The 22,531-nt window shown below is 35.2% G+C and overlaps 1 protein-coding gene, 1 long non-coding RNA gene and 1 other non-coding gene across 7 annotated transcripts in view; 2 read left to right on the plus strand and 1 right to left on the minus strand.

Annotated features, from left to right (window-relative positions):
- The first annotated feature begins 1,022 nt into the window (after positions 1-1,022).
- LOC122533862 overlaps positions 1,023-22,531 on the plus strand; it is a 28,494-nt gene continuing 6,985 nt past the window's right edge. Inside the window, exons 1-2 of one of the 5 annotated variants that reach the window (XM_043663974.1) lie at positions 1,025-1,163; positions 10,209-10,308. The gene's annotated coding sequence lies outside the window, so the exon portion shown is untranslated. Of the gene's footprint in view, positions 1,634-4,243; positions 4,614-10,208; positions 10,309-22,531 lie in introns of those variants that run through there. The other 4 variants (XM_043663970.1, XM_043663971.1, XM_043663972.1 and 1 more) reach the window with 4 other exon arrangements.
- Positions 2,072-2,144, plus strand: Trnar-acg. The gene has a single exon. It is a non-coding gene; the product is annotated as a tRNA-Arg (tRNA).
- Positions 7,555-7,937, minus strand: LOC122533864. The gene is made up of 2 exons (XR_006307791.1): positions 7,831-7,937; positions 7,555-7,738 (listed from the first exon to the last, which is right to left on the minus strand). It is a non-coding gene; the product is annotated as an uncharacterized LOC122533864 (long non-coding RNA).

Here is a 22,531-nt window from a genome sequence, read left to right on the forward strand (position 1 = left end):
ACACATAGCAAGAAAATGGGGAGCCTAATTTTAAGGAGGCATATAAAAAAGTTGGCAAATTATTCCTCATAATTAGGTTTTTTTCGTAATTAGTGCGAACTGTCACAAAATTGACATGGTGGCGCCATCTAGTGGTAACTCAGAGGTACTAATTATTTGTAAAAATACTTATTTCTCCATTTTACGGGTCAAATGGGGTATGAAAAGAAAGCTGAGGGTCTAATTAGGGTAATACAATCGCCAAAGTTTAGAATTCATTTCGCTAAATTAGGTTTTTTCGCAAATGAAAATTTCTCTGTTTCACGGGATTGTAGCGACCTATAGTTCTTCGAGTACAAGTTTCGAACACCAATTTGTACAAACCGCAAGTGGCTGTGCGCCTAGCGCTTTTCAACACGAATTACGTGCTCGTTCTAGTTACATTTGAATTTTCGTCTCTCTCAGCGTCGGACACACGCACTATCCGCGTTAATACGAATGATTATGGAAAATCCGTTTGTTGCACGGTGTACGCTTAATTTTAATTTTCATCACTAGTAGTGCTGCAGTGCAAAACTTGCCTGCATCGGTACAACAGGATGTGATAGGAAAATGATAAGAGGCTCTTGAGACTGCCCAATATTCCTCGTCTGTGACGAAATATTTTTTCGACTCACGATTTGAGAATCCTTGGACTCCTTTATCATTTTCGTATGTCGTTTTTATTGGTACCGCATTTCATGGCGTTGTAATCGTATTCTATGTTAAATCGATAATATAGGAAACGATCAGGCAATAGATTTATTTCATATACGTCATCTTTATTTTCTTACATCTCATTACTTTTCGTACAACAATTTTGTATAATTACGAAATTATATTGTATAACGTCTTGTAATATCGTTGATGTTACACGAGTTTGGCGATATATTAAAGATCTTTAAGTTTGGAATATCAGCGTTGCATTGCGGACACATTGTTCAACTCCCGGGCAGCCACCTGTCGCGCGCATGCGCGTTTACGGTAAAACACCTCGCTGGTCGTTTCGGAGTGTCAGTGTAAACCAAAATGGCGAGCGTATCGACGGTCCGTGACAGCTCTCGGTCTGTTTCACTCGTGTTCTCGAGGTGTTGAACGGGACGCGCGTGGTTATGTGGTTCGCGTGACTGATCTAGCTACGAACGGTGAGTGGAGAATGATCGATTGTCCGTGGCAAACGTCGAAACATAATTTTTCCCGATTTCTTCGGCTGGCTCGACACCCTCCTATCATTCGATGGACAGTGGCGGGGTGACATTGACGTTACTCATTGAATTACGTGCTCGTTCTAGTTACCCGTACGTTTGAATTTTTATCTCTCTCAGCGTCGGACACACGCACTATCCGCGTTAACACGAATGATTATGGGAAATCCGTTTGTTGGGCGTGTATCGCCGATCGTTCAGAAAACGAACAAACGTTAGAAGAAGAAAGAAAGAAAGAGAGAGAGAGATAGATCGTTTGATAGTGTTGATTATTATTGTTTCGCGGAAGTGTCACGAGGTGTGTATTGTTTCGAAAGTCGGATTCCTGTGCCGTGCATGTTCCCAATCTTGTAGGTACTGTCGTGCGCGCCTTAGTTTTTAATTGTAACGCTCCGTCCCGTTTGACCACGGTGAGTCGATATCCCCGTCACGATGACATTTAACGTCGTGCGATTTATTCCCGATTTCTGGCTCGTTGGCTCGTTAGCGATTTTTCTCGGCGTTTACGCAGGCAACGTAACATTAGCCCACGTAAAATGCCAAGCGGTGAACCATTTGCACGATATATCTCGTAAATATCTGATCTATAAAAAAAGAAAAAACTTTTACGATTCTCTCATATCGTCAACTCGTCAAATGAGACAATGAGCAAAATTGTTTTGCGATACATGTAGAGTAGAGTAGAATAGAATACATAATTTCTTCTCTTTTATTTATTGTAGCTTGAAATAAAGGTAGGCCGAGAAGGTATTTATTAATATCTGATTGTTAAATCAATTTATTTGTAATTGTTTAATGAGATTTACGTGTACAATATTTGTACAAATTTAAAAACAGTGTAAGAAATTGGTCCTGTGGCGCAACGGATAACGCGTCTGACTACGGATCAGAAGATTCCAGGTTCGAATCCTGGCAGGATCGTTTAATGTTTTTTTTATTCGATTTTATCACTTGGTACGAATTATTGTCTATTTAGGTCACGGAAATTGTACGCAAATATTTATCGAGAGAGATATTACATGGGGAAAAACGCAATAATTCCATTTTTGCGTGGGCGTTATTACACAAGTCGGTTTGATAAATTCGCCTTTTGATAATACAATAAGTACACAGTGTTGTCTAAATGACAGTAACGTTGATTTAACTTTTTATTTTGGATTAACGTTTATATTTTTTATTCGAGAGAGTAACAAAGTCATATATCTGATTTCACAAATTGAAACATACAGAACGTTGTTTTTTAAATTTATCTTAGAATTTACCAGCGTGATATCTTCTTACAATAAAAATGAACGTGTAGAAGTATCATACATTTGCTTCTACCTGAATTGAATTTTCTACAGTGGAATTAGAAAATTATGTGACAAACAATAGTATCGATCAGTTTGATTGAGAATACTCGTGAATGCGTTACATTACTCGTTCGACGGGTACGGAGGATTTTTCTCTCGTGTCGTAAAGCTATTTTTAGAAATATTTAAAACGCACATTAACGTATATTGCATGGGAATTCTTTCGTAAGTCGGTGCACCGAATTCCTGAAGAATCTCCAGGAATAGTGCGCATTCCAGAGAGGCCGGAACGAGAGGCCGGTGCACTTTATTCCTCCCTTTGCATTCTTCGCCACGAAAGTTCACCCGGAAGATAAACACAGAGTCTCGGAATCTCCAGTGATCCGCTCGTGATCGTTGATCCAACTTTGAAGTTCGAAGCTTCGAATCGGAACCAATCGTGGCTCAAATGAAAAAAATTCAAATAGGAAATTTTTTTAATTGAAAAAGTTGGAACTCGTATTTGTTGTTTGGAAAAATTCATTTGGAACGTGTTCGTGCAACTTTTGTCGAGTGAAAGCACGAAAATTTTGCTCGACAGAGTACGGTGAACTTTCTCTCCTTTTTTTTTTCTATTTTCTTTTAACGTAGCTGGCTAATAATAAGCTAATGAGTAAAATCAGATGCAAATCTTTGTCTGCTATCCAACACTGAAGATCGTAATAAAAAGAATTACTTCTTACTTCTTGTCCGTTCTAGTACGTTAATTGTATCGTATCATTGAATCGTTATCATTCGATGGTGAAACATTTTTTTATTTCATTATCTTATTAATCTTTAGTTGCATTATTAGATCAGATTGCATTATCAGATATTAATTGTCAGTAATGTCAGAAAATATTGACGATGGTCAAAATTAATCAAAAATATTTATCGCTGCGAATAATATTTTAATAAATATTTTCGCTGCCTGTAACGGCTGCCAGGCAAAAATCAGAAAAAGAATTTCCTACAATAATTGAGAAATATGTTTCTATTTATGTATTATATAATGTATAATATATTCTTAATCAATATTATTATTGCGGTATCAACCAGTGTGTGATTTTACAGGGTGAGTCAAAAATCACTTCCTACTGAAATAAATCCGTAATATTTTTAATAACAGATTGAATCAACAAATGTCGAATATAGACTACTCCCCCGTCAATTATTTTTTTCTGTCACATCTAGAATTAGTTAAATTCAAGTACATATAATAGTCTAGAATCCGTAAATTTTCAAACTCGAGAACGAAGCTACTTGAGTAAAAGAAATTTACTCTCGTTTTTGGGCTTATTTTTTTATTTTATATTATTATATAATATTTATATATTACCTCCTGGCCGGTTGTATATCACGATCTCAGAAACACCGGATATAACATACTACCTATATTAGAAACATATTCCTAACCTAACATTTTATCGTTAAACTTCTGTCGCAACGCTCACGATCGAAAAGTCTAGCGAATCCTCGTACAGCTAGAATTGTTTCGCGAACTCCTCTACGTACATCGATAGCCGATTCGATTAAATCGCCGTTCGCTTTATCGGTTATGTTCGCTTATCTGCACGAGCGATGGTTGACGCGCGAACGCTCGCCATGTCGAACAAATTGCGCAGATGCGCCGAATGCTCGCGCGTTCACGTGCAATCGGCGCAACACTACTTGGACGCCGTATCTCGTTCGTGGTCTCCCTCGGACTTCCGTCCGGGTACGTGAATTTCCATCACGCAGGATGTTCGCCTGATTCACTGGAACTCTGTTGCTCGTCGCGGTGCAAACGCGATCGTGACTATTCTCTTTCTCCCTCGTTTTCTCTTCCTATGTTTCACGTTCTAGCCTCTCCACCCTCCCCACTCTTGGTCGGTGTGTTGCACGCGTTCGTTTCCTCCGACGTTCACTTTTCTCAGCGTGTTTGTGCTCGACCGCTCGTCGTCTTATGCGTGTTAAAGAGGCAGCGTTACCTTCCCGCGATTTCGTTCTCGCAGGCAATACCGTTAGATTCGAAGAGGAAAGTTTCGTCTGGATCTAGCGAACGTCCGTATCGTCTAGCGTCGTCCCGCTGCGAGTTTCTGTAAGTTTCTGTTAACTTGTTCAGCGCAATGATCATCGTGAGCAAGCTTGCACGAAAAAGAGAGTATCTGAACGATCGCCGGGCACTTTTTTTCACCTTTGAGTGTCTGATAGCGCGCGCGTTGTGCAAGACACTGTCGTGGCCGCGTTTGGAGAAGTTTTCGAGCAAATTCGAAATTACAAGATTTACAGGATTTAATCTACAAGTGTATGTCTGATGTGAAAAATTCATAGGAATATTTGAATATGCTTAAATGTCAATTGTGACTATTTTTAATGAGGCTTGTTGGCGTCACGTGACGTACAATTGACATTTGATCATTTATTTGCTCATGTATTAATTTTTTTACTATACATATATATATATATATGGTGAGCCAAAAATTCTTTCCTACTAAAATAAATTCGTAATTTAATTTAAAATTAATAAAATTAGTTTCTTCTTATATTTTGATGTTTTATTTAAAAAAAAAAAAAAAAAAATAAAAAAAATAGGCGTACAAACTAGGAATATGAATTTGGTGATAATAAATTATAAAGAAAATTTATTCGAAAAACAATTCATTGGTGCCTTGGAACTTTGGCTTTGAATTAATTTTCGGTCATTGCGCGTCCAGGGATTTTATCAACTTTGCTAAAATTTCTACCACCTCCAAATTTAGTCACGCGATCCCATTGAGATGCTCTGGTCTAACGCATTATACCAGTTACGATTGATACTTCTTTATCCAGGACGCGAGTGCAAGTGAAAGGAGAACAAGACTCATCTTTCGTTTATCTTTCCAACGTGGATAATAAACAATAGCGCGCAGCAGCAGCGCATCGCGAAATCTTGTTCCTTTGCTTTCCTTTCTTATCGACTGGAAACATCGACTGCAATAGGAGAGAGGCGGTACTTACTTACTTAATCACTGTAATTTACCTCTTCACCTATCGCAGAATCATGTTACTCTGTCACGTGTCTCCGCCGTTTGTTTACGTTCTCGTTTTCGCAATCTGGCGTTATCCTTCGATTTTCAACTGAATAAATTCCACCTTCGATTTTTCTACTCGCGTTTCGTAGCATATTTCTAACCTTAATTCGTCAGGTTTTATTTTCCTGCAATTGAGCTAACATCATTGGGAAAATTTTCAAGTCGTAAATTACAAATCGCAGCATAGTAACAAATTTTATAGATTTCGCGCTTCAAATCGATATGCAAAAAAGGTGAATACAATCTGCAAAAGGGTTGATTTGCAACGCAAAATCTGTACAGTAAATCAAATGAAAACTACTGAGATTTCGTTTCAGTAAATAAAATTTGAACAAATCTGATTATTCATCTTTTATTTTACTCTTGTGTTCCACGTTCTCCGTGGCCCCACATCGGAAGAGACATTCTGAATTTCAGTTGGTTTTTCTTCAATTTTTTTTCATTTGATTCGATCTCGGCTACCTAATCAAGAGCCTCTTTCCTGTCCCCGTTTCCCCGTACAAATTCACGCTCGCTAATTGAAAGATACATACTTGGGGTTACTATATGGTGCACCATAGAAACGCACACCGGTAATAATCCTATTGAACACTATTTACGGTTCGTCAAAAGCCAACGCGATTTCTAGCGACTCCGCGAAAACAAGACCGCCGTGGAAATTAGACGGTTTAGCGAACGGAAACAGGAAACTGATAATTAATTCAGACTTCCAGCCAGACGTTTTTGTCCGCGGTGATTCGATACCAACTTTTACAAGTTTGAAACTTTCAGAAGAGTTGAGAGAGAAACTTCCATTATTTATCTATCAGAACGACTGCAAATCATTTCGTTCGCCAACTTAAATTAACATATAATAAATTAAATTCTATAACTGTTATAGTACATAATAATTAACTCCTCAATTTCAGTTATCCAGATTAATTTTTGCAATCCGTTTGCACGCTCAAGACGATTGTTTCAATTCTGTAATTAATATTTCAAAATGTTCGCAATTCGGAATGTATTTTTGTATCTTCGTGATTAAATGGAATAACTTTTCCGAATGGTTCAATTGCTAGCAGGGAGTAAATTCGAGAGTTTAAAAATTCGCGTTAATTGGTGATAAAAATCGCAGATGGCCCTAACTGACGCGTGTACGGTTTTGGCGCGCGTCCGGTCATTTACGAACGTCGCGAAAATAGATCGAACAAGATTGCCTCGAACGTAATTGCTGACAAATCTAATCTAAAACTTAAAACGCAATGCTTTCGACTTTAACGTGCTTGAGTTCAATGAGCATCTTGTTCAAAGTCTGAAACAATCGGCGATCGTGGTTTCAGCAACAGTTTCAAATTTGTACGGGAACTTCTTACCAATAGCAGCTTTTTTTTTTTAGGTTATGTGCATAGGCACTGTAGAACTGCGAGCATCCCCGATTTTTCACGATATACAAATATATTTACATTTGCTCGTTGATATTTAATTTTATTGTTAACAATTCTCTTATCTTGTATGAAAAATAAATAAAAATCCACTGTATTTACAGTGCGTATGTATATTTCAAAAATTGCAGTACCTCCACAGAGCCGCCATTTTGTCAATCCCTGTACTCTGTACAGTCATAGCTCTTCTTTCGTCCGCCATTCAGTCACGAACGTATTGATCATCAAATGTCAAAGGAAAAAAAAATATATATATATGTGCAAAAATTAAAAGTCATCGAGAATAATTCGTAGCGTAGCGTTTTAATAAACAGCAAGGAAAGTCGTCCCCGCTTTCCCGTCGGTTTTGCACGAACGCAAGCGTGACTGCCAGTTTTGCATTCGAAGCTTTCGCTTTCAGGAACATATACATTACAAGTTATTATCGAGTCACGAGCAGAGCGGCGCGATAAATTGCGGCACGCTTGTGATACAGTAGTTCTCGCTTAAGCGTCCACCGTCGGGATCTCCCCACGGCGGACGCTTAAGCGGGGAAAGTGTATTTTGCGAATTGTGCCGAAATATCGGTATCAGTTATCACTCATTTTTCACGCAGCTTTCGGCATAGAGCTTTACATTTACTCTCGATTCGAAAAAATCGGTGGGGATAGTGACGGACGCTTAAGTGGGTACTGCTGCAAAGGCATTTAGACGCGTGTGCGGTGTGAACCTGGCTCTTTCGCGCAGATTGCCTATAATAGAAAGCGACATGACATTAATGGATGAACATAATAGATTAATGCTATTAATATCATTTGTAGCCGATAGCCAATGCGTGACATACCAATAATAGCTTCTTTCAATATTGCTAAAAGTCACCTTTGCCTTTCCGAGAGGATCTCGCTTCTGCTTACTTTTGCGCCGGCATTCTTGTTGTCTTTTTGTCTCTGTTAAAAGTTTTGCAACGACGAGGCGTCTCTATTGGAAAGATAATTTCGATAAAGTAAAGTAAATTAATTTTCGTAATAGCGGTTTTGAATTAATTGTCAAGTCTATTATTATATATTGGTATGTATAATAATATAGCAATATATTATATGTTAGCATATTAATTATCAAAATTATCAGTCTCACAGAATTTCGCGATAATTGAACTATTTGTTCGGGAGATACATACTGCTGTTGACTTATTGTCCCTTTTTTTTCAGTACGAGTGTCGAGTCAATTATTACAAACGTTTCTTTTAATAGAATTGCGTTTCGAGTATATTTCAGCCTCTCGTTTGTCAGGTGACTCATCCGGTATAAAATAATGTCATCATTGCTATATAGCTTTCGAAAAGAAACGTCATCGAGATTAGTTGGTACATATTTCATTGCAGAGGAGTTTCGCGATCGGTGGACGGATAAAAAAAAAATATTCACGCGACGATTGGCAAAACGTGCAAAAGCACGGAGAGCCGTCGCACGGTAGAGACAATTAACACGCGTGACGTCTCGTTAGTAACGGCCAGACGATTCGTTGTTGCGGCAACCAATTATTACCGAACTGTTCTCCTACTTGCGACTCGAGTTAAATTTGTTTTTAATTGCGTGGTCATCGCGAGGATGAGAGCTCCCGTTAACGTTGCGGGACTTTCGACCGGCCACTCCTCCGGATTTTTGTTGTCCGTAAAGCAACGTTTCGCGGGCAACTGTAAAAAAAGAGCGTGGCATGGAGACTTTCGGAGATTCGTCGATTACGATGTACGATAGCGCGTGTATAGTATGTACATAGCTGGTTCAAAGTCTGGTCGGTAGCATCGATCAGATTAGATACGTAGAGTATCGTCGCGATCGAGTAGCAGGTGAAGTTCTTTTCAAAGTGGGAAAGAGCAGCACAACTGCGTATAATTCGTGTGTAAAAGTCTAAGTTAGATTATGTGTATAAAGGAAGTAGACTTAAACTAATTATTAAGTAGACCTAAATAGACTTAAACTAATTGGACTACCAAACTAGTTGATAAAGATTAACATTAGAACTGTCGAGGTGACCAGTGTTAGAAACACACAACACACAATGCCATCAAATTGACAAATTCCCGTTATTCGTAGAAATTTTTTAGATTTACAACGATGCATTCTTAGAAATTTCGATGATTCTTTTTTTTTTTTCATAAAATATGCCAATTTTATATGCCGTTTACTTTTTTTGTTTTTTATTACATACACACGTGCGACAAAAGTTTTATTTCGGAGTAATAACTTTACGTTGGATTTTATTTTATTTTTCGTTACAATGGCTTGGTAAAACAAATTTGTAGAAAAACGTAATTTGCAAAAGGATGAATTTGACCTGTTGAAGAGGGTGAGAATTTGCACGGAAGGTGAATATATAATCTGTAGAAGAGTTGATTTCTAACGCATTCAGGGTGAATGATCTAGAAAAAAAGGATAAAACATGCAAAGCCTAATTGACAGTGCAAAAACCTGTAATGAAATCATGCGTTACACCAGGATTGACCGTATCATAGGAGAAAAATGAGCGGCAATTTCCGTCTGACTGAGCATTTCGTTCTCCCCTTCGTCGGTTTCGATGGGAAACCCGATTATTTCAACGTCGTCGTCGGGCTGCGGGAACAAACTTTCGCAAGACCTCGTGCATAAGATCCGAAATGATTTTTCTTAGTCGGAGGAGATTCCTCGGCGAGACACCACGACGAAGCAGAACGCGCAAGTTTTAATCTCTCCCCCCTCCCAGACCGGTTTCCTCGGCGCGATCGAGTTTATATTATCGCGCGTCCCTCTAGGATGCGCAAATCTCGTTACAGACTCTGGGAAATTGGATTAATTCGACTGCTCGTTCGTCGCTCTAATTCGGAATTACAGTTTATCGGGTTATACGCGCGTGCACCTGCCCGGACGATCCTTTTTCCCTCCACTTTCAATCATTCGTCTCTCTGTCTCTCTCTCTCTCTTTTTCTCTTTCGTTCTTTGAAATTACTTCGATTTCGAGTATCCACAACTTGTGCTCTTTCTGTTTTCGCGAGGGGTTTGAATTGCAGGGGATTAAAAAAGAAAAAAGAATAAGAGGAGGAAGAAAGGTGGAAAAAAAGTTTCTTTTTTCAAACGAGTGAGAGCACGAAAAGCACGCGTCGATTCTAGGAAAGAAAACAGCTTCGGTTAGTGAAGCAAAACGAAGCAACTGGCGCGAAAGTGAAAAGAAATGTCTGTCTGGATCTAGATTTAGACGATTCGAACGATGAGCGAATCGGTGTGCTGAATTCCCCTGTCCCTGAAGAGGCTGAATACGGATTGGATAATTTGTTTCTTGAATATCGCACGTAAGTTTTGCGATAGTTAACTATACAACTTTCGTGCAATGAGTTGCCTTTTACCTTTAATTATTGACAAAATATTGTCTTTTACCTTTAAATATTGTTTCACGGTATATTTAACAACAAAGATGAAACGTTTCATTTATTTATATTTTTCTTGTTTGTCTGAATGTATTTTATCGTATAATGAGTTATTATTATTATACACACGGTAATATAATAATAATAATAATTAATAGTAGTATAATAGCATATACGTATATTATATAATTATTGTATTATTATATATTATATAATAATTATTATTATTACTATATATATATATATTATTATTATTATTTATCGAACATTTTTACATGACTTATTAAGAAGTATACACAAGCCAATCTATTCACTCTTCCAATCACTGTATTCATTTCGAATTATTTATATATGTATTATTATATCATCACTCGTAACTATTCGGACAATACACTTTTAATATTATTCCCTTGCTATTATTGAAATGTGCAATTGTTTATTAGAACCACGAATATCGTTTCGGTTGTGTTATTGGCTAGGACTTGTACACGTTTTAAATTTCAATTATTCGAGCAACGTCCATCAACCACGGTGTTAGTAAGAATAATCATGAGCAGTGACGTGTAACGCATAAGCTGGTCACGAAAAAGTATGCAGACGTATTAGATATACAGTTATATTTTATGCAAACTCATGTATCAGCGGAGAATTCGAAGTAGAAATCTATTTTCAACGAGAATATTTGTTATTCCGTTTTGTGGTGACGGACTAATAGTTCCAAAAAAAAAAAAAAAGTAGAGCGTACAGTATGCAATTACATTTTAAAAATAAAACGCGAGTCATTCGGGCAGATATTTTTAAAGAATATCTTATTCCACTATCTTATTCCATAATGCAATGACTGACCGATAAAAAATAAACTAAACAAATAAAACTACTTTTACAGGAATTTCAATGAATTTTCGAGAATGATTAGATTAATTACAATCAATTGATAATTCTCTCTTTGTTATAATTTATTGCTTTATTTCGTGTGAGTGTATGTGCGCATTAAATTTAAAATCGTTCAAATGCATTCGGTTTAAATAAAATGTTGAAATGTTAAATTTCTTTGCTACTATTAAATAACGTAGTAAGCAATACTGAAATTCGCCGGTATAACAGTTGATGATCACTTAAGCGTCACTCCGCTTTCGGTCCCGACTGTGAATGCTTAAAAAGACACTGCTGCACTATAAAGTTCTATATTTAAAAAATATAGTTCCACAAGACATTTAGACTTGATGCTTTTTTTTCGTAATTTTCTCGTCTTTCAATGACCGAGATTCCCACAATTCTGCTCAGTTAGAGACTTATCGGAATAATTATCATCGGTTGTGTTCGTTGCTGGACGATGCACCCGGAATCAGGCGAATGGCAACAAAATTTCCTTCACTGTGCAATAACTCGACACAATCCTTCCGATTGAAGTGAATGTCCGTAGTACGTAAATAAAATCGTTTCGCTAACGAAACAACCTTCTCTACTTACATACGTGTGTAACACGTATACGTGCTACGTTTCATGCAAAATTGCATTCGTTTCTTTTTCTCTTCCTGTTAAAAATTGTGAGAGATCATTTTTTCTTTCGCTATTGTTCTTACGAACAATCTTCGCTATTCGATTCTGAATATCGATCGACAGATGCTCGAGCGGACGGTCTACGAAACCTGTTCCACTTGATCAACCACTACGTAGCTCGTCACGATATTACGCAATCTGGTAATTCAAACAATCCATCGTCGTCGTCGTCGTCGTTCTTCTTTACCCTCGTTAAAATGGGATTTTAAGCGACAGTGGAAGATCGCGTGGGCGGGACTTCATTTAGTTCGTATAATGGGAATTCGTATTCTGATAACTGAATTTCATCGCCAGGAGCGATCTTCCGCACGATCGAATTAATATTAAAATAATATTTGTCAAATAATGTTAAAATAAATAATATTTAGTCGTGATATTATTATAAATAATATTTGTTAAATAATGTTAAAATAAATAATATTTGGTCGTAATATTATTATAAATAATATTTGTTAAATAATGTGAAAATAAATATTTGGTCGTAATATTATTATAAATAATATTTGTTAAATAATGCGAAAATAAATAATATTTGGTCGTAATATTATTATAAATAATATTTGTTAAATAATGTTAAAATAAATAATATTTGATCGTAATATTATTATAAATAATATTTGTTAAATAATGTGAAAATAAATATTTGGTCGTAATATTATTATAAATAATATTTGTTAAATAATGCGAAAATAAATAATATGTGGTCGTAATATTATTATAAATAATATTTGTTAAATAATGCGAAAATAAATAATATTTGGTCGTAATATTATTATAAATAATATTTGGTCGTAATATTATTATAAATAATATTTGGTCGTAATATTATTATAAATAATATTTGTTAAATAATGTTAAATAATATTATTATAAATAATATTTGATAAATAATGTGAAAATAAATATTTGGTCGTAATATTATTATAAATAATATTTGTTAAATGATGCGAAAATAAATAATATTTGGTCGTAATATTATTATAAATAATATTTGTTAAATGATGCGAAAATAAATAATATTTGGTCGTAATATTATTATAAATAATATTTGTTAAATGATGCGAAAATAAATAATATTTGGTCGTAATATTATTATAAATAATATTTGTTAAATAATGTTAAAATAAATAATATTTGGTCGTAAATTACGAATTATGAGTCAGGAGTCATAAATTACCAGTATAAACTATAAATGATAGCTACAAGTTCGATACTAAATCAAATGAAATCTCGAATTTTATAAATTTGCAGATCTACTACTTGTTAGTTAAAGAAATTATTTCTAATACTGTTGGTTAATAAAGTATCGTCTAGGGAAGCCAGAAGTTCATTTAACAAACGAATAAATGCAGCTCAGACAGATAGAGAGAGCTTTATATCCTCTTTCGTTGTGTTACTACGAAGAGATGATTAATCATAAGTAAAATTATCACTTAAAATATTATATGTGTATCATTAAAATAAATAAATCATTTTAAAATATTTAAAATTACTATTGTGTAATTTTAACTATTTAAAATAAGTATCGTTCAAAGTATCATTTTCAAATATTTAAAATGATAAATATCATTTCGAAATATTCGAAATCATAAATAAAACTAATGAAATTCATTCGACGTAAAGTAATGAGATTCCGTTTCTGCGGAGATGCAGCAAAAGTCCAAGAAGGAAATCTTCTCATGTCGATACAAAAATATTATACACATTGATGATTAGTATACATTGGTCAACTGTGTACTAAATGGCAGAAAGATATTCTCATTAACCTGATCTCCACTTATTATGAGCGCGCAATTACGAAAATTACTAGAGACAATTATGTTTTCAAGTATATGTTGTTCGTTTCGTACGCAACAATAAATAGATCGTCCGATTCACACTGTGCCGACCTACATGCGGTTCGTGAACTCCTGCGCAACAACTATCGCGACCTACATGACCGCGTGAACGTATTAACGATCACTTGTTGCGAACGGAACTAATCTTTTTCCCTCCCCGAGGCGAAAACGCGGAAGAAAAGTCGAACGTGTTCGTAATACAGAGCATGAAACGAAACTGCTGTTCCAAACCTCTAGCTCTTCTTTGTCCATTTCAGAGCAAAGGTATTTGCAAGCTATCAAGACTAAAGATGAGTCGAAGTTTGACTTTTTATGTACTTAAATGCGGACCTTAACGGAGGTCTATGAACTCTAAAAAATCTAGAACCGCTCGTCTTTCTTTTTTCCTTTGTTTTTTTTTTCTTTTTGTTTCGTTAAGAACTAAAATTTTAATTTGAAAATCAAATTCCTTTTTTTTTTTTGCTAAATAAATAATTTATAAATAATAAATAAATAATTTCTGTCAATTCAAGTGATGAATCAGAATTAAATTATCATTGACTAAAATACACGAAGTATAATATTCAGCGAACGAAATAAATTTTCTATCTCTTTGGTTGCGTTGATAAAAATTTTAATACAGTGGTTCCAATTATTGGTCGAGTAGAAACAAATTTTCGCAAGAATTATGACTTGTCCAGGCTTCGAGGGTTTCAGGTTACAAAAGTAGTAGAGAACTTTGAGAGTTTCATCTCTAGTTAAAATAAAATAGAGACAGAAGTGGAAGGATGGTGGATAGAATTAGAGGAGAGGAATGAGAAAAAAGGTTACATAAGAGTGACGTAAGTATTCTATCGAGAAACGTGATTAATGAACAATTAGAGAGCGTGGTGTCAATCGCTAAAATTAACCTTTGCCTCGAGCGAACCGGATTACAGACCTGTTAACGAACGACAGAAAAGATTCGATCTCGTCAGCCTAATCAGTTCATGGCCATTAGCCTCGCTCAGAAACTGAAGCCATCGCGGCTGTTCGATAATGCACGCCTATGCGGTTCTTCGCTGACACTAGAAAATTGCATGTTCAGTAGAATCGTCCTTTTCTTGCACTTTCGGTGTTTTATTTGGCAAATGTCTTTTTGAGAATTTATAATTTATTAATACATTATCGTTCGGTCTTTAATAATTTATTCATGTGACTTTATATATAGTATAACTAGAAACTGAGTGGTCTGTATTAATAATAAATGTGTACATTACATATATACAGGGTGATTCACGTGCACGTTTGAAATAACTTTTAAATTACGCGTCTAACGAAAAATTGTTTAACACAAAGGTTGATTCGAAAAAGTTTAATTAAAATTGATTTTATCTCAATTTAAGTAAAATTGATACGACGTATTTCGCCTCCCTTTGTATTAAACAATTTTTAAATCTGTAATTTGAAAATGTTATTTCAGGTGAGCACGTTACGTGAATCGTCCTGTATAAAGATATACATTATAATACAATGCAATATATATTATACCATATTACACATTATGTACATTACAATATAGTATTATTTGGTATATTAATTATATTAATCGTATTAATATTATATATGTATTTAGGTCGTGTAATACGAAATGCCAGATTTTTAAATGAAAAATTGTGCGACGGATTAAAAAAATTGTTTTTAATAGCTCGATAGATGCCACGAGAAAAATGTTTTGTAGAAATTATAGTAATAGTCAGCGAAAAACAATGATGGTAGAACACTAACATAAAAGTGAGGGAAATTGGAGAGGAAAATTATACCACCGATTATCAGATATTTTCTCATTCTCAGTGTGATAATTAGCGAATGATACAAAAACATTTAATATTACACGATCTAAATATACATATACAAATATACGTGTATTATATATAATATTATATATAATTAATAATAATATATATATTTTTTCATAATTAAATTATATTTATTCATTTATAATATAAAAATATACTTTATACATCACTACATTTAAATAACAACGAAAGTCAAAATTTCTAGAGCAGCGGTTCCCAACCTGTGGTATCCGGAAATAATATTGATAATGGTAGAAAGCATCAAAGTAAGGAGTTAAAATAAAAACATAAAAACAGACTTACACAGTTTTGATCTGAAATGTCATTAGGTTAATTTAATTCGTTTGTTTATTTAACTAACCTAAGAAAATTAAAAAAAAAGAACCAACTTTTTTGAGGAACGAGTGGGAGTTCATCAGAGGAGGGGGCACTCGCAAATGAAAAGCCTAATCAAGGGGTACGGAAGAGAAAAAAAAAAGGGGGGGGGGGTTGAGAACCGCTGTTGCACAGAGTTGAAAAAGGCGGACAATTTTTTAGGTCACGTAATGTATGTATCAGTACGATACCAAGCAACCGCGATACCAACCTTCGATGCTCGTCGAGCTGAAATTCACTAGCGTAAAGTCCGGTCGAAGGTCAAGCTTCCAGGCGAATAAATATGGAAAGTGAATCAAGTACGACTGGAGGAAACGAGTTGTGCCGAGATGCGCTTACGCAACATCTTGTTTGTTGCCAGTATAGGTCGTCCAGGAAAACCTATTTCTCTCGAATTAAACTATGCTACGAATCGTTCATTGTATAGGGACAATTTAGTTTATTATAGGAGCAATTAATATAGGGTATAGCTAATTTTCCACTTTCCCTTTTTTTTTTTTTTTTTTTTCGACTAAACTACAAAAGTGTCCGACTAAATTTGAAAGTATAATTTTAAGAAGTTGAAACTTGAGAAACATTCGAACGGCAGTGAATTACTACTTCAACTTGAATTCCGTTGAAAGTGATTCAAAGAATGTAAAAGGATTGAACGATCGTTGTTAGCGATATTATATTTATCTCTTGATAAATTGTGTTGACATAGTTCTTTCGTATTCTATGATACAGAATCTTCTTTTAATGATAAGTTTCTTCAAGTACATAGCTACCAATATTAATGTTTTTGTTTAATTAATCATTTCAATTATTCAATTTTTATTATCTAATTTTATTTTAATTATTTGGTTTAATTAATTGGTTTAATGTCTCGTTTAATTAGCCAATTATTTCACTAATTGATTTTATTGAATTAAGTATTTATTAATGTTTATGCAAGTATTAAGTTTTTCACTGTTCAATTTCAACGTATGATTATCGTTATGAACTTGGCATCTAACATAAATATTTCGTTAAGAAATTCACGATAATTAAACCTCTTTCATCCTACAATACACAAAAACGCTATGAATTTTTCGAACAACAATAATATGTACAATTTAGTTAAAAGAATTGGAGAATAGTTTCGACTGAAATGCTTGTGAAAATGTTAAACGTACATAGAAATGAAAGGAGGACACGTAGGAACCCCCCCCCCCCCCCTAAGTCAGAAAAAAGAAAAAATTATGACCTCTACTTACATACAGTATGATAACCTTGGAAGTGAAGAAATATGTTTCTTCAATCGAAACAAAAAATCGTTCATAACTTTGAAACTATTAATTTTTCGACCCATGTTTGTTAGAACTTTTTTTGATATTTCGGCGAGTACTATTTACCCTAGAAGTTGTGAACCCTTTTTTCTATTCATTCTCCGTTCTAACAGCGACTTTATGATTCTGAATTAGGTTTCGCTAACATTCGATTTATCATAGTTCTAGCATCAGTGTGAGTCTAAATGATCGAATAATAAAACTAACTGTTAACATTGTTCGAAATATAAACACTACATCCACGCGTCCAGAACTATAAAGTCGCTGTTAGAACGCGTCCACAGTATTAAATGATCATGAAACTTTTTTGCCATTTTTCAAGAGAACTATTAGGATGTGACTTATGGTTATCTTTGTAACGAGTTAAATACACTGCAAGAAAATAAAAATTTTGACCTGTTCCACCCTGTACGTAATAAACACTACATCCACGCGTCCAGAACCATAAAGTCGCTGTTAAAACGCACGCGTCTACAGTGTTAAATGATCATGAAACTTTTTTGCCATTTTTCAAGAGAATTATTAGGATTGACTTATGGTTACCTTTGTAACGAGTAGAATACACTGCAAGAAAATAAAAATTTTTGACCTGTTCCACCCTGTACGTAATAAACACTACATTCACGCGTCCAGAACCATAAAGTCGCTGTTAGAACGCACGCGTCCACAGTGTTAAATGATCATGAAACTTTTTTGCCATTTTTCAAAATAACTATTAGGCTGTGACCTATGATTACCTTCGTAATAAGTAGAATACACTGCAAGAAAATAAAATTTTTGACCTGTTCCACCCTGTACGTAATAAACACTACATCCACGCGTCCAGAACCATAAAGTCGCTGTTAGAACGCACGCGTCCACAGTGTTAAATTATCATGAAACTTTTTTTGCCATTTTTCAAGAGAACTATTAGGATGTGACTTATGGTTACCTTTGTAACGAATAGAATACAATGCAAGAAAAAAAAAAATTTGACCTGTTCCACCCTGTATATAAATCTACAAGATCGAGAGACAGGTTTTCATCAGCTGATCGTTCGCGTTCGCTCTGTAAACGATATAGAACGAATCTAGCTGCGCTCGTTTCCCCGTAATTGACGTTCAAAAAATCATGTTTAATCGCTTAAAACTCGCATTAATCAACGCTCGAGCGTTTCACGCACCGTGAAATAAGAGCACGCGGAATGCGACCAGCGACTGAGTTTTTTGGTCTAGAAACGAAGTGGCACGAGCCACTCGTCCGAACCCTTTCGTTATTGCCTGTTAATATCGTCTGCGTTCTCGATATCGATGAACATATGTAGTACATGTAACACCTCGGATTACACGGTCCCGTGTTTATTATGTCTGACTATCTGCAATGATTCACTGGTATATACGCAGTGATCGCCGTGTAATTAACTGAAACGCGGTGTTGCCAATTACATCGCGGATCGTTTACTCTCGCTTTCAGTTTACTACTCGTAAGTGTACTTCGACGCGGATACTTATTTGATCTCTACAAACGTTGCGTGTACATATGCGCAACAATAACTTATTACTAATAATTTAATTATTAATCAGTATGTGTAAATGTGTAACGCGCCGATCGACGAACAGTCGTAACATCCGGGAATCAAGGTCGTACGTACGTTTTAGAAAATATCAACGTTGGGAACAAGAAAATTTACATCAGCCATTAAAATCACTTGACTCGAACTCGAGTTTCGTGGTGTTAATAATTGGCGTGAATTTTTTGGAGTTCGTCTGTTCGAGCGATTAATCAAGAAATCGTGTCGCTACCTTTTTCACGAACCGTGTATTTGTAAATTAAAAAGAATTTCAGTCGTTTTACATCTTTCGAATCATCGAGTTGATGAATTTCGCCACGCCGCGTTAGAATTAACTGGCAAAAGGGTCACTGTACGCAGCTGAACGTAATGTCGCGCGGTTCAGGAACTCGTGCACGCGGCATCATTCATCCAATCGTCTCGCTTGGCAAGGTCACGCTCTTTGACACGATCCCGAATCCTCGCCTCTTCTTAAACGCGTGTACGTACATCGCAGCAATTACTTCGCCACACATATCACCACACGTACATATATATATATATATATATATATATATATATATATATATATATATATATATATATATACAGGGTATCTCTTTGCAATTTCAAAAATTTATTTATAGAGGTGTATTAAATAAGGCGAAGAGAACTTAAATATATACGTCTCATTTTGTAACAATTTTCACTTATCTGTCTTTTCATTTGCCTTTGTAATAAATTTTTGAAATTGTAAAGACACTTTATGGACACCCTGTATACAAAGTATGCTTCATATCTACACGTATCGCTACGAAGTAACAAGGTTATACAATGCCAGCAATAAGTAGTACGTGACATGGCATTCAATCATCATCCTCGTCATCTCTGGTCTAAGAGGAAAACGCGAGGCTCTGTGCACTTGAAACAGTCATTTAATTGTTCACTCTCTGGTAGGTAAGACAGTGGGATAAATGAGCCCACAATGCGAATTGTGGTTTGAAATAAAATTTTTTTAACTGACTGTTCGAAGATGTGTTATTTTGTTAAATGTGGATGTTATTTCGACGATACGTCGATTTTAAGTAGCAAGGACACGGCAGTTTTACAAAATTAAAATTTTCAAAGTTTTGTATTGTATTTCTACTGCTCTTTCCCTGGGAATTAAATACTTCGAATTATTACCTAAAACGATTGAAATAATTAACTAACAATTTTTGCAGCTAACGTATCGAGTTTCGTTAGTACAGTAATGCCCCACTTAAGCGTCCAGAATTCCAGTATTGTTTACTACGTTATTTGATCTCGTAAAGAAATTTAACATTTTAACATTTTATTTAAACCAAATGCATTTAAACTATTTTAAATTTAACGCATACATACTTTTAAACTAAATAAAGCAGTAAATTAAAATAAGGCGATAATTATGAAATGATTGTAATTAATCTAAAATTATTAATAACTGAATGGAAATTTTGAATAAAGATGTTGTTACACTAAATTAACAATACGCATAGTATAATTCTGTAATCGTATTGATACATATGAATTGGATAAGTATTTGTTATTTAATATAAAATTTACCTAACTTTTACGAAATGCCAAGTACCAAGTACCAAGTACCAAGTACCAAATACCAAATACTAAACTTTCGTTAAGGAACAATCGTTTCGGTGACATCATCGTTGACAAACTCACGCGATACCGTGATAAAATTTTCGCCTGATTTTTCTCTCGTTGTTCTGAGCGTTGTTTGCCTCTGACGTCACCGGTTGCGATTTCGATAGAACGAATGGAGCGTTTAGCAAGCGGAAAGGGAGCGGTTACGTGACGTTGATTCCGGCATATCTCGACGAAGGCTGGGCCCAGAGGCTGGAAAATTGCGACAGAGGCTGACACTGGGCGTCGCGGCGCGCATCCAGGCGCAACTGGTTACAGTCAGGAGAGCATGACTGCTCTCTGCGGGTAACAGTACCTGATTTTCTTTTTTCCTCTTTTCGTGTACCCCGACTTCTCGCTTTGTCAGGAAACACGTCCGAGCCGCGTCGAACTTCCTCGTGTGCGCACCTTTTTCATCTCGCCGAACTTCCCTGAAAAACTCGTCTCTCCAAGTTAAGCCAGAACATGCCCTTTCGAGCATCTGGAAAAACGAATGTTTTTATTGATTTATTTAACCTCTTGCGTATTATAGTTTATACTATAATATTATATAGTACACTATAGTATACTATTACCGTAGTATATAATATGTTATTGCACTTACTATAGTATACTATTACACTACTTATATATAGTATATAGCTATATAATATTATACTATAATAGTATACAATAGTATACTATTACTATAATACAATAGCATACTATTACTATAGTATATAGTATACTATTACTATACAGTATACTATAGTATATAGTGTACTATTACTATACAGTATACTATAGTATACAGTGTACTATTACTATACAGTATACTATAGTATACTATACAGTATACTATACTATACTATTACTATACAGTATACTATAATATACTATACTATACTATTACTATACAGTATACTATAGTATATAGTATATAGTAATAGTATATATAATGTACTGTATGCTATATATACAGTATAGTAATAGTATAGTATACTAATATACTAGCATACGAAGTACATAGTATAATATACTATAGTATACATATAGTACATATACATATTATAATATATACTATAGTAATAATATATACTATAGTAATAATAAAGTTACAATTTTACTATTAACACTTTGAGTACTTGAGTTCGTACCAGAGCATTATACAAATAATAAAATAAATTGATTTACTTATTGGAGGTTCAAACGAAACAACGCATTAGTATATTTATATTTTCAATAAACATCAGTGAATATAAATTCAATGTATGGAAATATTTTCAATAAATATGTCAGAAAGCATCGGTTTAAAGGTGTACGCATTCTCAGTTCGTTACGTGGTTAAACAGTTTTCTTCAAACTGTTTCGAACAATTTTAAACGCGCAATTGAAAATTACACATTCGATTTCTCGCGACAGTAGATCGCCCGTGATTCAGCGATCCTACCTTCGATTCTTGAAATTCCTTGCTCCGCTTCTGACGGTGAGTCACGCCGGAGCGGATTGAGCAATCGATTACTCACTTAAGTATCCGATTTTCTGGATGACGAGGTAGCCGCGGTTGCCTCGGCCGATCTTCCAGTGCTAGATAGCGCATCGCCTCGATCGGCAGAGTTTGCTTTTCAATCACGTGCGACGATAATCGAAAGTACTCGCTGTGTGATCGTTATCGGCGAGGTTTTCGGCTGGTCGATGAAAAATGAAAAGCTGCTAAAAGCTTGAATCAGGCTTGCTACGTGCTACGTGCTCTGAATCAGTCTCTTCTCAAACTTCTCCACTCGGCGACCACTTTTATCTGTGCAAATACTTTCACGAGCCTGGGTACAGGGTTGTATAAACTAGGAACAATTACGATCGATTACAATTAAAAATAGAAATATGAATATTTGTTGATAATAAATCGCAAAGAAAATTTATTCTTTCGTATGACAAAGGCAAATATTCTGCACTAATTTTTTTAGTTTTGCTAAAATTTCTGCGAACTGCGTCCCCCCGAAATTTAGTTACGATCACACACTTTGAGAAGCCCTGTTCCAAATCGATCTTTCGATCGCGCGTTCGTCGAGTACGAGGCTTCGGAGC

Source organism: Frieseomelitta varia, unplaced genomic scaffold, assembly GCF_011392965.1.
Source record: "Frieseomelitta varia isolate USP_RPSP 00005682 unplaced genomic scaffold, Fvar_1.2 scaffold_558, whole genome shotgun sequence".
Taxonomy (NCBI): Eukaryota; Metazoa; Arthropoda; class Insecta; order Hymenoptera; family Apidae; genus Frieseomelitta; species Frieseomelitta varia.